Here is a 17,518-nt window from a genome sequence, read left to right as displayed (position 1 = left end):
CATGTTTACAATTTGTTGTTCTTTGAAAATATCATCATTATTCGTGTATATATGATGTCATCATAAGGCTCTAATCAATGGAGCTAGGGACTAGTTCCATTAATTAGTGCCTGCTACATCATTTATCGTGGAACAGCACGAGAATGGTCCATAACATGTGATGTAGCATTGACCAATCATGACCGAGAGTTGAGTATGCAGTGTGTTATAATGTTTTTAATACTGAGGTAGTACATTGTTTATTTTTACAGCAAATTTTGTAGTTAGTAAACATTCATTGATACAAATGTAGTTAACCTCTACCCAGTACCTGCTTTGCTGAATGGTAAGGCAGCTCCCCTGAAGTCCATCTATTGTCTTAGAAATTATATTATTTGCCCCCTTATTCAGAGATTAATTTTTTGAGGTCCTATTAAAGAATTAGTGATTGCAATCTCTGAATTTCCAATTTCTGTTTTCAAATAGTTTCGCCATATTTGCTGTTTTTCCTGTCAAAGTTATAATAGTTGGATGTAAACTAAATAAATTGCCCGTTGTCTGTGTTGATTGGAGCACTCTTGGAAGTTGTCTGCCGACTTGTGACTTCAAGTGAATGACTACTCCTGTAATTATTATGTATACTGCTGCCACCTGTTGTGAAACTAGGACAAACCCAGCCATAATCACAGAAGCTTGGTAAGATACCGAGTATTTTACCGGGCAAAAAGAGATACCTGCTTTATAGTAATAAGATAAGATCATGAAAGACCACTATGGCACATACCATTTCTTTGTAGGGGTTGGTCTTAGCTGCAATAATTGTAGCTTTGTTTTTATTTACAATACTTTTTTAAAAAAAAATTATGTTTTATTCTGTGTGACTCAGTGGAGCAGTTCTAGTGAAGGACTGAGAGTGACATAGTGAAACCGCTACTGTACTAAGTTGATGTTTGCCTTATAAAATGTTTCATCTTAATTTTGTTGAAAATGAAAACTAGGGCTGTGTATTTTTGATTTATGTATTGTTGCATCTATCACAAAATAATTGACAACAACATAAATACTCAGATACATGTGAAGTTGTGTTATTTGTCTAACAGACAACACCCAAAATGGAATGAGCAATGGGGGTGAGGGGGGGGGGAATGTAATGTGTAATTTCTGACAAATAATAATAGATCACAGCAGATCATAGCATCAAGGATGTAGGAATTTCCAAGCAAAGTCAACAGTACTTGACATGGTATAGCATTTACAGAAGATATAGTCTAACCTTGCAGGTCTAGTGAAATGTCCTGTAAAATTTACAGAAGATATAGTCTAACCTGGCAAGTCTAGCGAAATGTCCTGTAAAATTTACAGAAAATATAGTCTAACCTTGCAAATGTAGCGAAATGTCCTGTAAAACCTTACTGATTACTGCAAGGCCATTTACCTTCAATCTAAGATATCCAGGCAAATTATAGCACTGTACGATAAATAAATCCAGCTAAAATCACCTTTGGCTTTGGCATTAAATTTTTTGTAAGAGTACAAATCTTTTTGCAGGCACTAAATTGTGATATTTTGCTTGTTGGCATGTGTTATTATTTAAGTTCAATGTCCAAGAACTATTCAGATAGATAAGAAAGAGGCTTCACACACTGTTCATTACAATAATAACAATTCTAAACCCCTAGAGACATGCAGGCACTGTATGTGCACACATAAATTGCCACAGGGAACAATGCAAGCAAATTAAAATTCTTGTTAATTTTTCGCTGACAGCGTAAGCTTTGGGTATAGGTTGGTATACATATGTAGTATAGGTATAGAGGTATAAGTGATCATGGTCTGTCTGTCAACTTTTTTTATTTTCATCATCTTCTCCGAAAGTGACAGTCAGAATACTTTGATATTTGGTGTGCATGTTCCTTGGGGGGAGGCTATTCAGATTTGTTTATGCCAAGTTGATCTGTGCCATTTTCAATTTTTTACGATTTTTTTTCCAAAAATGATATTTTCATCATCTCCTCAAATACTCAATGTCAGATTGCTTGGTGTGTTGATGCGCAGAGGGTACCTTACTCAGATTTGTTAATTTCACGTCAGCACATCTTTTCTATTTTTGATGATTTTTTTTTGTAATGTAAAAACAAAATAAATATGTTAATGAGTCTGGCAGCCATTTTGTTTGCGAATTTTCATGTCCAAAGCCATAACTCAGACATGCTTGAACAAATCTCATTCAAAGTTGGTATTCGGACAGTGTTCTATGACGTACATGTACATATCCATTTTTGTCGTGATACGACCCAATATGGCTGCCTGGCAGCCATTTTGTTTGCAAATTTTCCATGTCCAAAGCCATAACTCAGACATGCTTGAAGAGATCTCATTCAAAGTTGGTATTAGGGCAGTGTTCTATAACATACATGCGCATATTCATTTTTGTTGTGATACGATCCAATATGGCTGCCTGGCAGCCATTTTGTTTGCGAATTTTCTATGTCCAAAGCCATAACTCAGACATGCTTGAACAGATCTCATTCGAAGGTGGTATTACATGTAGGACATTGTTCTATGACATACATATGCATATCCATTTTTGTCATGATACAACCCAATATGGCTGCCTGGCAGCCATTTTGTTTGCTGCGAAGTTTCCATGTCCAAAGCCATAACTCAGACATGCTTGAACAGATCTCATTCAAAGGTGGTATTAGGACAGTGTTCTATGACATACATATGCATATTCATTTTCATCGTGATACGATCCAATATGGCTGCCTGCCAGCCATTTTGTTTGTGAATTTTCCATGTCCAAAGCCATAACTCAGACGTGCTTGAACAGATCTCATTTGTAGGACATTGTTCTATGACATACATGTGCATATCCCTATGACATACATGTGCATATCCATTTTTGTCATGATACGACCCAATATGGCTGCCTGGCAGCCATTTTGTTTGCAAATTTTCCATGTCCAAAGCCATAACTCGGACATGCTTGAACAGATCTCATTCAAAGTTGGTATTAGGACAGTGTTCTATGACATACATGTGCATATTCATTGTTGTCATGATACAATTCAATATGGCCGCCTAGCAGTCATTTTGTTTTCGAATTTTCCATGTCCAAAGCCATAACTCAGACATGCGTGAACAAATCTCATTCAAAGGTGGTATTAGGACAGTGTTCTATGACATACATGTGCATATTCATTGTTGTCGTTATACAATCCAGTGTTCTATGACATACATGTGCATATTCATTTTCGTCGTGATATGATCCAATATGGCTGCCTGGCAGCCTTGAACGGATCTTATTCGAAGATGGTATTACATGTCGGACATTGTTCTATGACATACATGTGCATATTCATTTTCGTCGTGATATGATCCAATATGGCTGCCTGGCAGCCATTTTGTTTGCGAATTTTCCCTGTCTAAAGCCATACCTCAGACATGCTTGAACAGATCTGATTCAAAGTTGGTATGAGGACAGTGTTCTATGACATACATGTGCCTATTCATTGTTGTCATGATACAATCCAATATGGCTGCCTGGCAGCCATTTTGTTTGCGAATTTTCCATGTCCAAAGCTATAACTCAGACATGCTTAAACAGATCTCATTCAAAGGTGGTATTAGGACAGTGTTCTATGACATATATGTGCATATTCATCGATGTCATGATACAATCCAATATGGCCGCCTCGCAGCCATTTTGTTTATGAATTTTCCATGTCCAAAGCCATAACTCAGACATGCTTGAACAGATCTCATTCAAAGTTGGTATTAGGACAGTGTTCTATGACATACATGTGCATATCCATTTTTGTCGTGATACAATCCACCTGGCAGCAATTTTGTTGGTGCAGTTTTCATGTCCAAAGCCATAACTCAGACATGCTCGAACAGGTGCCCCCCCCCCACACCCGTACCCGACCCATCCTCTATTGTTGAATGGTTTATTCCATCACATCATCTTGAAGAGAAGGCATGTCCCATGTCCAACGAGGAGACACAACATGAGTAGGCATGTTCCATGTCCAACGAGCAGACACAACATATCTAAGAGGTTCACAAGTGTTGTTGCATGATCAGAGTAGTGATATCAAGAAAATGACAACATAAACTGCCAATTCTTTAAAACCCAATCAAAGTGGGGAATACTTTATTCTCAATGACTTGTTTACATTGTAAATGATGTTAGGGGAGACAGCTTTGCTTTGGCGATAATGAAATTTGAATTCCTCCCCTGATATTTGCAAAATAGTTTACTAGGCTTATATATTATAGTATTAATTTTGATTGTGAAATAACTGGGTCGTTGATTATCAATAAAAAATAGTTAGTTTGAGGTTTTATTATCAACTGATGATTGTTGCCGTCCTGAGGTAAAATGTCCCAGGGTTCGCACGGTCCTGGAAAACCCTGGAAAACCCTGGAATTTCAAACCCTCCCTGGAAAGCCCTGGAAAACCCTGGAAAAATGCGCCCTACCCCTGGAAAACCCTGGAAAATGATCATGATCAATCGATCGATTAATATTGATGATCGTCATGTCTGTGCTCGAGCCACCCATTCGTATGATTCTGAATCTCGTAAATGTGAAATGGCGAAAATATTTTCAAAGTCTTTCGCCACGGTGGTGAATCAAAATTCATGCCGATTGAACCCAGACAGTCAAACGATCGTTCCACGAGACACTTCGCCCCACAGACCGTGCATATGATTAGTTGAATGGGCCCCGCAGTGTTTGTTTCGATCTTGCTACTCCATACATCTCCCAGTCGTCATTTCAGGGACATGATATTGTAACACTGTAACAGTCCCGGTCGGGGTCTGTTAACAAGTAGCGAGTATCAAAGCATCATCAACCACGATTAGAAATTGTTACAAGTTCGGCGCATGAGTCGACATACTACAAGCTCAGGCATGGCTAGGGCCTAGGGAAGTGCAGCATGCAGTTGAATTTCCGGGTTGTGGAAGTACGGTTGTGACTTTTATGTCGTCGATAAATGGGTATTTGTGTTACATGTTCTAAAAGAATAAACTACTGTTTTATGTTGTCGGTACAGTAACATTCGTCAATAGTCAAGTTGAGTTGAGAAATCGCGATGTTCCGCAACTCGTGGCGTCCGTACAGAAACATCGAGACGCAAGCAATGAATGTATTCAGTTATTCATAGCTCGAAATTTCGTTACGTAAATGACGTTTTTATTAAAATTTTTGAAGAAAAAAATTATTTTAGGTGACTTATAAATCTAGTAACATCAAATCATACAATAACGAGGACAAACTTTAGTTTTTAATTTAATTTTCTGGATATGTCTGAATTAGACTGACGAATGCTGAGACTCAATCTTACACGATCAATGCACCTGCTTGATGAAACGGCTACTTAGGGGGTAGGAGAGAGGTTTCTCCGTTAATCTTAGCGTGCAAACGTGGTTTTGAAACCAACATCTTGCAGTGTCGATTGTCTTTAAAATGTTTTGTGACATATTATGGGAACTGTTGTTATTTTTTTCGTCTACATCAGACAATTAGATGTCATTCAAAAAATATACTTAAGTGTCAACACCCCTGGAAAATGGTCAAAATCAATATGAATACCCCTGGAAAACTGATGAAAAACCCCTGGAAAGTCCTGGAATTTTGTTTTGCTTTAAGTGTACGAACCCTGTGTCCCCATTTTGTTGCAGCCTATGGGATATTGACACCACTAACTTTAAACCTTGGCAGAACACTGACATTTATTTTTGTTTCTTTCTTTCAGATTATGCATACAGATATATTGTATGAACAGGGTTTAATGTGTGACTGAAAAGCCATCACTCTATGGCTAATAGAGCCTTCCTTGAGGACACCCTCAATGGGGAGAGGAGCTGATGACTATATAATCTGATGTAAGCTGCTAGGCAGGATGGACTACATATATGAAGAGTGTGTATATGGAAGACAACACAAACTCCATATATATGTATACTCCGACACACATATAATCAGCACCAACCAAGTTCTGTCTGATGGTAGTCAGACAAGGTAAAAAAAATGACGTTCCTCCTACATATTGATATAGTCAGATGCACCAATACATATAAATTTCAATTTCATCCCAAAGATGACAGCCCCTGAAGAACAAAGATTTGGAATTTACAAAGTAAACACAGGGAGAACAGCAAATCAAACATTTGGTAAGTCAAGCACTGTCAAGTATTCAAGTGTTACACGATCAGGTTAATGAACTTGCAGCCCAAAACACAACAAGAACATACAAAACATCCACCTATTACCTACTTTTGGTAAGGAAGTCCATCATTGCAATGGAATGGACAGACAGATGGAAGCTTTAGTGCCTACTACAAATTTGGAATCATAAACATCCAAATGCGAAGGATCTTCTATGTGAATGCCTATGGAGATTTTGAACTTCATCCTTCTGAGATGGATGACATATGGTAACTACCGGTGATGCCAACCGGAGATTTAAAAAACCTAATGTAATGATGATTAGTGTGGACATAAAACGGGCCACAGTGCGAAACAAGAAAAGTGGCAATTGAGAGGACATGTTGAAAACAGAAAGTGGTGATACAAAGGGACTTTCAAAAACAGTCCACAGTGCGAAACACGCAAATTAGTGTGGACACAAAATAAAACAGCCACAGTGCGAAACAAGAAAAGTGGCAAGTGAGAGGACACGTTGAAAACAGACAATGGCGATATAAAAGGACATTAAAAAACAGTCCACAGTGCGAAACTGGCACATTAATGTGGACACAAAATGAAATGGGCCACAGTGCGAAACAAGAAAAGTGGCAAGTGAGAGGACACGTTGAAAACAGACAGTGGTTATATAAAAAGACATTAAAAAACAGTCCACAGTGCGAAACTGGCACTTTAGTGTGGACATAAAATGAAATGGGCCACAGTTCGAAACAAGGAAAGTGGCAAGTGAGAGGAGACGTTGAAAACACAATGGTTATATAAAAAGACATTAAAAACAGTTCACAGTGCGAAACTGGCACATTAGTGTGGACACAAAATGAAACAAGTCACAGTGCGAAACAAAAGTGGCAAGTGATGAGAGGACACATTGAAAACAGACAATGGCGACATAAAACGACATTAAAAAACAGTCTACTGGCACATTAGTGTGGACATAAAATGAAACGAGTCACAGTGCGAATTAAGAAAAGTGGCAAGTGAGAGGACATGTTGAAAACAGACAATTGCAATATAAAAGGACATTAAAAAACAAGTCTACAGTGCGAAACTGGCACATTAGTGTGGACACAAAATGAAATAGACCACAGTGCGAAACAAGAAAAGTGGCAAGTGAGAGGGACATGTTAAAAACAGACAGTGGTGATATAAAATGACATTAAAAAACAGTCCACAGTGCGAAACTGGCACACTAGTGTGGACACAAAATGAAACAGGCCACCGTGCGAAACAAGAAAAGTGGCAAGTGAGAGGACACGTTGAAAACAGAGTGGTTAAATAAAAAGACATTAAAAAACAGTCCACAGTGCGAAACTGGCACACTAGTGTGGACAGAAAATGAAATGGGACACAGTGCGAAAAAAAGTGGCAAGTGATAGGACATATTAAAACAGAGACAATGGCAGTGTAAAAGGACATTAAAAAACAAGTCTACAGTGCGAAACTGGCACATTAGTGTGGACACAAAACGAAACGGGCCACAGTGCGAATTAAGAAAAGTGGCAAGTGAGAGGACACATTGAAAACAGAGACAATTGCGATATAAAAGGACATTAAAAAACAGTTCACAATGCGAAACTGGCACATTAGTGTGGACACAAAATGAAACGAGTCACAGTGCGAATTAAGAAAAGTGGCAAGTGAGAGGACATGTTGAAAACAGAGACAATTGCAATATAAAAGGACATTAAAAAACAAGTCTACAGTGCGAAACTGGCACATTAGTGTGGACACAAAATGAAATAGACCACAGTGCGAAACAAGAAAAGTGGCAAGTGAGAGGGACATGTTAAAAACAGACAGTGGTGATATAAAATGACATTAAAAAACAGTCCACAGTGCGAAACTGGCACACTAGTGTGGACACAAAATGAAACAGGCCACCGTGCGAAACAAGAAAAGTGGCAAGTGAGAGGACACGTTGAAAACAGAGTGGTTAAATAAAAAGACATTAAAAAACAGTCCACAGTGCGAAACTGGCACACTAGTGTGGACACAAAATGAAATGGGACACAGTGCGAAAAAAAGTGGCAAGTGATAGGACATATTAAAACAGAGACAATGGCAGTGTAAAAGGACATTAAAAAACAAGTCTACAGTGCGAAACTGGCACATTAGTGTGGACACAAAACGAAACGGGCCACAGTGCGAATTAAGAAAAGTGGCAAGTGAGAGGACACATTGAAAACAGAGACAATTGCGATATAAAAGGACATTAAAAAACAGTTCACAATGCGAAACTGGCACATTAGTGTGGACACAAAATGAAACGGGCCACAGTGCGAAACAAGAAAAGTGGCAAGTGAAAGGACACGTTGAAAACAGGCAATGGCAGTATAAAATGACATTAAAAAAGAAGTCTACATTGAGAACTGGCACATTAGTGTGGACACAAAATGAAATGGGACACAGTGCGAAAAAAAAAGTTGCAAGTGAGAGAGGACATATTAAAAACAGAGACAATGGTGATATAAAATGACATTAAAAAATAGTCCACAGTGCGAAACTGGCACATTAGAGTGGACACAAAATAAAACACGCCACAGTGCGAAACAAGAAAAGTGGCAAGTGAAAGGACATGTTGAAAACAGACAATGAAGCAGGCCACCATGCGAAACAAGAAAAGTGGCAAGTGAGAGGACACGTTAAAAACAGACAATGGCGATATAAAAGGACATTAAAAAACAGTTCACAGTGCAAAACTGGCACATGAGTGTGGACATAAAATGAAACAGGCCACAGTGCGAAACAAGAAAAGTGGCAAGTGAGAGGACATGTTGAAAACAGACAGTGGTTAAATAAAAAGACATTAAAACAGTCCACAGTGCGAAACTGGAACATTAGTGTGGACATAAAATGAAATGGGCCACAGTGCGAAAAAAGTGGCAAGTGGCCGGAAATGTTGAAAACAGAGACAATGGCAATATAAAAGGACATTAAAAAACAAGTCTACAGTGCGAAAATGGCACATAAGTGTGGACACAAAACGAAACGGGCCACAGTGCGAATTAAGAAAAGTGGCAAGTGAGAGGACACGTTGAAAACAGAGACAATTGCGATATAAAAGACATTAAAAATCAGTTCACAATGCGAAACTGGCACATTAGTGTGGACACAAACTGAAACGGGCCACAGTGCGAAGCAAGAAAAGTGGCAAGTGTGAGGATATGTTGAAAACAGAGACAACTGTGATATAAAAAGACATTGAAAAACAAGTCTACAGTGCGAAACTGGCACATTAGTGTGGACACAAAATAAAATGGGCCATAGTGCGAAAAAAAGTGGCAAGTGAGGGGAAATGTTGAAAACAGAGACAATGGCAATATAAAAGGATGTTAAAAAACAAGTCTACAGTGCGAAACTGGCACATTAGTGTGGACACAAAATGAAACGGGCCCCAGTGCGAAACAAGAAAAGTGGCAAGTGAGAGGACACATTGAAAACAGAGACAATTGCGATATAAAAGGACATTAAAAAACAAGTCTACAGTGCGAAACTGGCACATTAGTGTGGACACAAAATAAAACGGGCCACAGTGCGAAAAAAAGTGGCAAGTGAGGGGAAATGTTGAAAAGAGAGACAATGGCAATATAAAAGGACATTAAAAAACAAGTCTACAGTGCGAAACTTGCACAATTACTGTGGACACAAAATGAAACGGGCCTCAGTGCGATACAAGAAAAGTGGCAAGTGAGAGGACACGTTGAAAACAGATAATGGCGATATAAAATGACATTAAAAAACAGACTACAGTGCAAAACTGGTACACTAGCGTGGACACAAAATGACACAGGTCACAGTGCGAATTAAGAAAAGTGGCAAGTGAGAGGACACGTTGAAAACAGAGACAATTGCGATATAAAAGACATTAAAAATCAGTTCACAATGCGAAACTGGCACATTAGTGTGGACACAAACTGAAACGGGCCACAGTGCGAAGCAAGAAAAGTGGCAAGTGTGAGGATATGTTGAAAACAGAGACAACTGTGATATAAAAAGACATTGAAAAACAAGTCTACAGTGCGAAACTGGCACATTAGTGTGGACACAAAATAAAATGGGCCATAGTGCGAAAAAAAGTGGCAAGTGAGGGGAAATGTTGAAAACAGAGACAATGGCAATATAAAAGGATGTTAAAAAACAAGTCTACAGTGCGAAACTGGCACATTAGTGTGGACACAAAATGAAACGGGCCCCAGTGCGAAACAAGAAAAGTGGCAAGTGAGAGGACACATTGAAAACAGAGACAATTGCGATATAAAAGGACATTAAAAAACAAGTCTACAGTGCGAAACTGGCACATTAGTGTGGACACAAAATAAAACGGGCCACAGTGCGAAAAAAAGTGGCAAGTGAGGGGAAATGTTGAAAAGAGAGACAATGGCAATATAAAAGGACATTAAAAAACAAGTCTACAGTGCGAAACTTGCACAATTACTGTGGACACAAAATGAAACGGGCCTCAGTGCGATACAAGAAAAGTGGCAAGTGAGAGGACACGTTGAAAACAGATAATGGCGATATAAAATGACATTAAAAAACAGACTACAGTGCAAAACTGGTACACTAGCGTGGACACAAAATGACACAGGTCACAGTGCAAAACACAGAACGTGGCGATGTAAAACGACATGTAAATAAACAGGACATTGATATGCAATGGACATAGTGTCAACCTTACAAACAGGCTAATAGGCGACACAGGACAAGAACACTGGACAAAGGAGGAGTGGCATAAACGACACAATAAATGATGTGTGAGCAAAACAAATACATATAGAAGATTCACAGCAACCTGTATAAAAAGGAAGTGAAGTAGTGATAAATAGGACACATTATAAAACGTGTGAAAAGAAAAATATCAAGGTGATTGAAATGACAAGAAGAACCAGCCTACTGGGTTACAACCTGTTTGAACTAAAGTTAAAATGAAGAGTTGTAACATAGATGTGTAACTCATGTTACCCCTAGATGTATGTTATGAGGATATCCCCTAGATGACAACAAAGGATACCACTCTGTTAATGGTTGTAATCTGTGATAACTATTAAAAGTACATCACATGTACCAGACTACTGTCATAACAGCAGAAGACATCTCTCGGAATTGAAGTTCACCAAGTCAGTTATCATACACTGGCTAGAAAAGGAATACTGGACTGAAGATTGGACATCCACCAAATCGTGATAATCAGATGGTCATTGGCCAAGCAGTGAGTACACGCTTTGGCCAATGGCTGTCATCAGCGTATGTAACCTGCAGATTACCACGCGTGCACAATTGTGTATAGTTTGTAAACTGATCAAACACGTGGTGTTACTTGGTTGCAAACTGCTAAAACCTTATTGGTTCACAGAAATCTTGAATGATTTTTCTATCTGTTCTACATGTAAATATGTCTTGCTATAGTGGTCAGTTATAAACTGCAAGCCACTATGCAAGCTATTTTCGATGAACAGATGCAGCGCAGCGAATCTGGTTATCTGCAGTCTTATAAAGAAGGTAAGTCTTGTTTGAGTAAAGCCATGGCTTTACTTGTTAATACCGATATAAATCTTTTTCTCTTTTTCTCTACACAGATAACAATGAAGAAGGACTCTACCGCTGAAAGATTTCAAGAAAAAGAATATCAAAGGCAAGTACCTATATAATTTTGTTTATTTTTAATAATGTTTTTTCCTCGTTTTTTCAGATCACTGGAAAAGCTGATGAAGTTATTAGAAGAAGAAGCATATAAGTAAGTTTCAAATCTTTGAGTCCTTTCAAATTTTATGTTTTTGTCAGTCATGAAAAAATGTTTTCTCAGTACATGTTTTATTGAGGCTTGTGTAGTCGGAAAATGATGGTTGAGAGACCCAAAATCTTTTTTTATATTTATATATCTGAATAACCCGTTGTTAGATCACCATACATTTAAAGAAACCATGGAATGCAGTATTTCTCTTCTCCTCTCAGGTAAAACAATTGAGTCATCATTGATGAAAAAGGATGCTGCTGAAGAAACTTTAAAGAAAAAAATATGAGAGGTATGTATCTATATATTATTTCTATTCAGTTTATTTGATAATGTGTTTACCCTATTTTTCAATCACACCTAGGAATGATGAAGAAAGCTAGTGGAGAATGTTATTAAAAGAAGAGGACAAGTAAGTTTCTTATTTTGCAATCTTGATGTTCTGATGCAATCAATCATTAGTCTCTCAAAGGGGACTATTCCAATGGGCTCCACCCACCTTTTTTGTCCATGCCTGTATGCGTCTCTCTGTGTGTAGTACAACACTTCTCAGGCGGCAATATTTGTAGTTAAAAAGAAACACTGCATAACTCAAAAACGGCAATACCTATGACACTTCATTCAAGTGTCTACCCCCATATTATCAGATTCAAGCTATTTTTGGAGACCTTGACCTTCAGGGCCAATTATCAAAATCCAGCCAATTCCTACCTATCACACACATTGTAGTGTTTACACATTGCCAATTTCTTTTAAATCATGTTGACAAGTAATGTGAAGAAAAGAATTAGACATTGTTTTTGGTGCTAATGTAATTTCTATTGAATGGCAGCCATATTTGTAGCCAAGTTCTTTTAAATCATGTCTCCATTATGTCACATAGAAGTACATGTAAAGTACAAATGTATTTCGGGGGGGGGGGGTCTTCCATGAAGACTTGTTCAGTTCATAAAACAAGCAGTTTGTGCTTGTATTCCAGATCATGCTCATACCCCAGGAACTTGTATCACCAGAATTAATGAAGGAAGCTCAAGAAAAAAGTTATCAGAAGATAAAGAAGATAGTAAGTTTCAAGTCTTCACAAAATGTATGATTTTCTAAGTCATGAAGAATTTTTTTCTCACTGGATGGTTTTATCAAAGATTGTGTAGAGGGAAAGTGGTGGTTGAGAGAGCCAAAATGTTTTCTTTATAGATCTGAAAACACCATTGTTGGATCACCATAGATATAAATAGTCCATGTAAATCTGTATTTCACTTCTCTACTCAGGTAACACACAATTGACTCAACATTGAAGAAAACACTACTGAAGAAAGTCTAAAGGAAAAGAATATCAAAAGTAAATACCTATGTATTTCTGTACAATTTATTTGATAATGTTTTTTTCTTCATTTTCAGATAATACCCATGTGTCACTTTACTTCAGAAAAGGTGTGAATGAACGATTTGTTTTAGGGCATTTGTGTGCTTAGAGGGTTTGGTCACAAAGGTGACATGTCAACTGGGACATACACAAAGTTGACCAAAGAGGTCGGTTATTGAAATGCAGCCATTTCCTGCATAAGTATCTATTTCTTGCCAGTAAATTATTTTAAATCATGTTGTGTTCAGTCACATAGAAGTCAAGTATTCGAGGGGGGTCTGTACCTTCCATGAAGTCTTGCTAGCTTTTTTTAGTTTGAACAGACAAGCAGAACAGTTTGCAACTGGTGACCACTAGTTCTACTTTAGTAAATGCACTCTCCTAATTCAATTAAATTTGGTACATACTTCAACATAACTAATTGTATATGTTCTGTTAATGTTGCATTCAAACAATTATTGTGTGTAGGAACACAAATCTAAAGACTTTGCCCTTATGGAAGGCATTCAGTTGAAATATGCTTGGTATTCTGTTCAATTCAGTTCATATTAATGTTTTCTTTGTTTACAGATCTTACCCATGAAGATCTAATATGACCAGAATTGAAGAGGATTATGCTATAGAAGAAAGTTATCAAACAAGTAGAAGAAGACATAAGTAAGTGTCAAATATTGCAATCTCTTCAAAGTTAGTTTTAATAACCCCAACACCTTCATCGTGATGCCGATGTGCAAAGTGAAAAAGCCAAAATTATTTAAGGTGTGGATGTACACCTCTGACATCCAATGGCCATCCAGCTATAGTGATGTTTTATTTGTTTCCAGGTCACATCCATGAAGAATATGACAGAAAGCTATCAAACAAGAAGCCGACATAGGTAAGTTTCCAATTTTGCAATCTCATCAAAGTTTGTTTTCATATCCCAGACCCTTGATCTTTATCACAATGTCTAAAGTCAAATTGCCCAAATTATAAAGGGGGGGGGGGGGGGGGGGGTTACACCTCTGAGATCCATGGACGACTTTCAACCAAATCTAGCACAAATGTTGTATACAGTAGTCCACATATGCATGTAATTATGTTTGATGACTTTTACAATATGAGTTGGATGGCAGTCATATTTATTGTATATTGACCTGATAGAGGGAAAGTTACGTTTTTGACCAAGACTTGTTAATAATGTGTTTCCTTGTTTTTAGACCATGCTAATGCTGCCAAGAAAATGTATTACCACAATTTATGATTTCAAAGCTGTCGAAAAAAGCTATTATCAGAGAAAGAAGAGAAAAGCAAGTATTTTATTGAGCAGTTTGGTAATAATCTTCTATTTTATGTACTTGTCAGTCACAAGGAAATTGTTTTCTTGATAGATGTTTTATTGAGGTTTGTGTTGAGGGAAAATCTCGGTTAAGAGTCCTGCAATACTTTCTATATTTATCTGAATTCACCATTGTTGGATCAGCATACGTGTAAATAAACAAATACCTGTGTTCATCATTCTACATCTGATGATTTTTAGTACCATTTCAGTTGATTATGTACTTGATATAAAAGTCTGGTAGGTAATTTACTCAGAATTACAGATAGAAGTTCCTGACATGGGATCATAAAAAAGATGTTTTTGAGTTGTATTTCAGTTCTGTTCAGTTCATAAAAGGTTTCTCCTGGGATATCAGATCTTACTTGTACATCAGGAATTTGTATTACTGGAATTGTAGAAGAAATATGAAGAAAACAGGATGAAGTAAGTTTGACATCTTGCCATCAGTTGAATTGTTGTCTATTATTCCACTTGAAAATAACCCAAAGCTCACTGCCTGTACTGAATAGAGTAGCCAGCTGTTGGTTTAAGACACTGGCTATGGACCAGATAAGAGCTTGCAAAGAAGTGTGTTAATCTTTAAAGTTTTATTGATGGAAGGGTCTGTCCATTCATTTACATCTTTGTATTTATTATTTATTATTTGTAATTTGGAATAATATTTGCATGAGCTTTACTTTGAATTAATATTGAATTATGTCAATGATTTTTCGTTTGCAGGAATCAACAAACTCTCATGAGCACTTTGAATGCGCTGCACATAAAGTACTGTACCAAAGATTGTACATAGGTGTATTTATTCATAGACATCTGATTCATCACCATGAAAACATATCACTGTCAACATGCATGCCAGCCTGGAGGGGAGCCATATGCATGTACCATGCTAGATATTATCAAAGACAGTAACCTATGACTTTGACCTTCATATTCAAGGTCAGCTAGCAATTTACTCCCGATCTATACTGTTAATATTTTGTACAGACAAATTTAAGTATATTGTAAACATACCTTTTAGATGAGCTTTCTGTATAAAAACTGACCTTTGCCCTTGACTGTCAGGAAATTATGAACTTAATTACCATCAACTTGTACAGCAGATTTTGGACACTGATGAACATTACATTCCTGCATTCAATTTTGGGCTATTGTCCTTGAACAAAATAGAACACAACTAGTTTGTTTGTTTTTATCACAAGGCCAGTTGGTTTGTTAAGTTAGGTAATGGTAATACTTTGGTGTAATTATAAATTTATGTTCACTGCGAAATAATCAGATATTTGGTATTTAATCCTCTTTCTCCCAACTAGTAGTTAGTTGTGTACAAACAAATATCCTACAACCACTGGGAGAAAGAGGATTAAAGTCATCTGAAAATTGAAATTTTTGATTAAATGGTTATAAGAACTCTAGAACCAGCTGATTAGTATACAGTTGGGTGGGGAACTATTTACATCAGAAAATTGTGAAATTTAAGTAACATGATACAAATCTTCATTGTACTTCAAATGATAGACTTTGTTGCTTAATTTGTGCAAGCTTTGATCACTCCTTTAACCTTCTTTATGTAACCTTAACCTGAACTATAACCTTTAACCTATAACCTTACCATAACACTAACACTAACACTAACACTAACACTAATACTAACATTAATCCCAACTAATATATAATAAAAGTAACTCTAACTATCTTTCGGTGGTCGTTAAGTTTGCACAAAGAAACCAGGCAACTTGTCTAGTATTTGTAGATAATTGTGGGATTTACTGAACAACACTTTATGGGGAGTCATACAGGTTATATGTTTGTTTATCCTTCATATAATTGTAGGTTTTTTTCACATGGGTTGGTTGTTCATATTTGGTTGCTTAAACCTTACAATACCATTTGTATTACCACTGCCATTCTTCATACAAAGTATTTGAAAAGTATGTCCATCCCAAATGAAAAGTATCTCTCTCCCCTATATGAAAATGCTTTTCATATAGATGTAGGGATTGATGTACTCTTCATTTAGGAGATGGATGTACTTTATATTAAGGAGAGTGAAATATTTTATTTAGGGGATGGATGTACTATATATTTAGGGGATGGATGTACTTTTTATTTAGGGGATGGATGTACTTTTTATTTAGGGGATGCATGTACTTTTTATTTAGGGGAGAGAAATATTTTATTTAGGGGATGGATGTACTTTATATTTAGGGGATGGATGTACTTTTTATTTAGGGGATGGATGTACTTTTTATTTAGGGGATGGGTGTACTTTTTATTTAGGGGAGAGAAATATTTTATTTAGGGGATGGACATACATTGTATTTTGGGGATGGATGTACTTTTTATTTAGGGGATGGGTGTACTTTTTATTTAGGGGAGAGAAATATTTTATTTAGGGGATGGATGTACTTTTTGTTTAGGGGATGGACATACATTGTATTTTGGGGATGGATGTACTTTTTATTTAGGGGGTGGGTGTACTTTTTATTTAGGGGGTGGGTGTACCTTATGTTAAGGGGAGAGAAATATTTTATTAAGGGGATGCATGTACTTTATATTAAGGGAAGAGAAATATTTTATTTAGGGGATGAATGTACTTTATATTAAGGGGAGAGAAATATTTTATTAAGGGGATGCATGTACTTTATATTAAGGGGAGAGAAATATTTTATTAAGGGGATGCATGTACTTTATATTAAGGGAAGAGAAATATTTTATTTAGGGGATGGATGTACTTTATATTAAGGGGAGAGAAATATTTTATTAAGGGGATGCATGTACTTTATATTAAGGGGAGAGAAATATTTTATTAAGGGGATGCATGTACTTTATATTAAGGGGAGAGAAATATTTTATTTAGGGGATGGATGCACTTTATATTAAGGGGATGGATGTACTTTATATTAAG

The sequence above is a fragment of the Glandiceps talaboti genome, chromosome 15 (genome assembly GCF_964340395.1).
Source record: "Glandiceps talaboti chromosome 15, keGlaTala1.1, whole genome shotgun sequence".
In the NCBI taxonomy this organism is placed as follows: domain Eukaryota; kingdom Metazoa; phylum Hemichordata; class Enteropneusta; family Spengelidae; genus Glandiceps; species Glandiceps talaboti.
The sequence above is the reverse complement of the archived record's forward strand: the minus strand, read 5'-3'. Positions refer to the sequence as shown.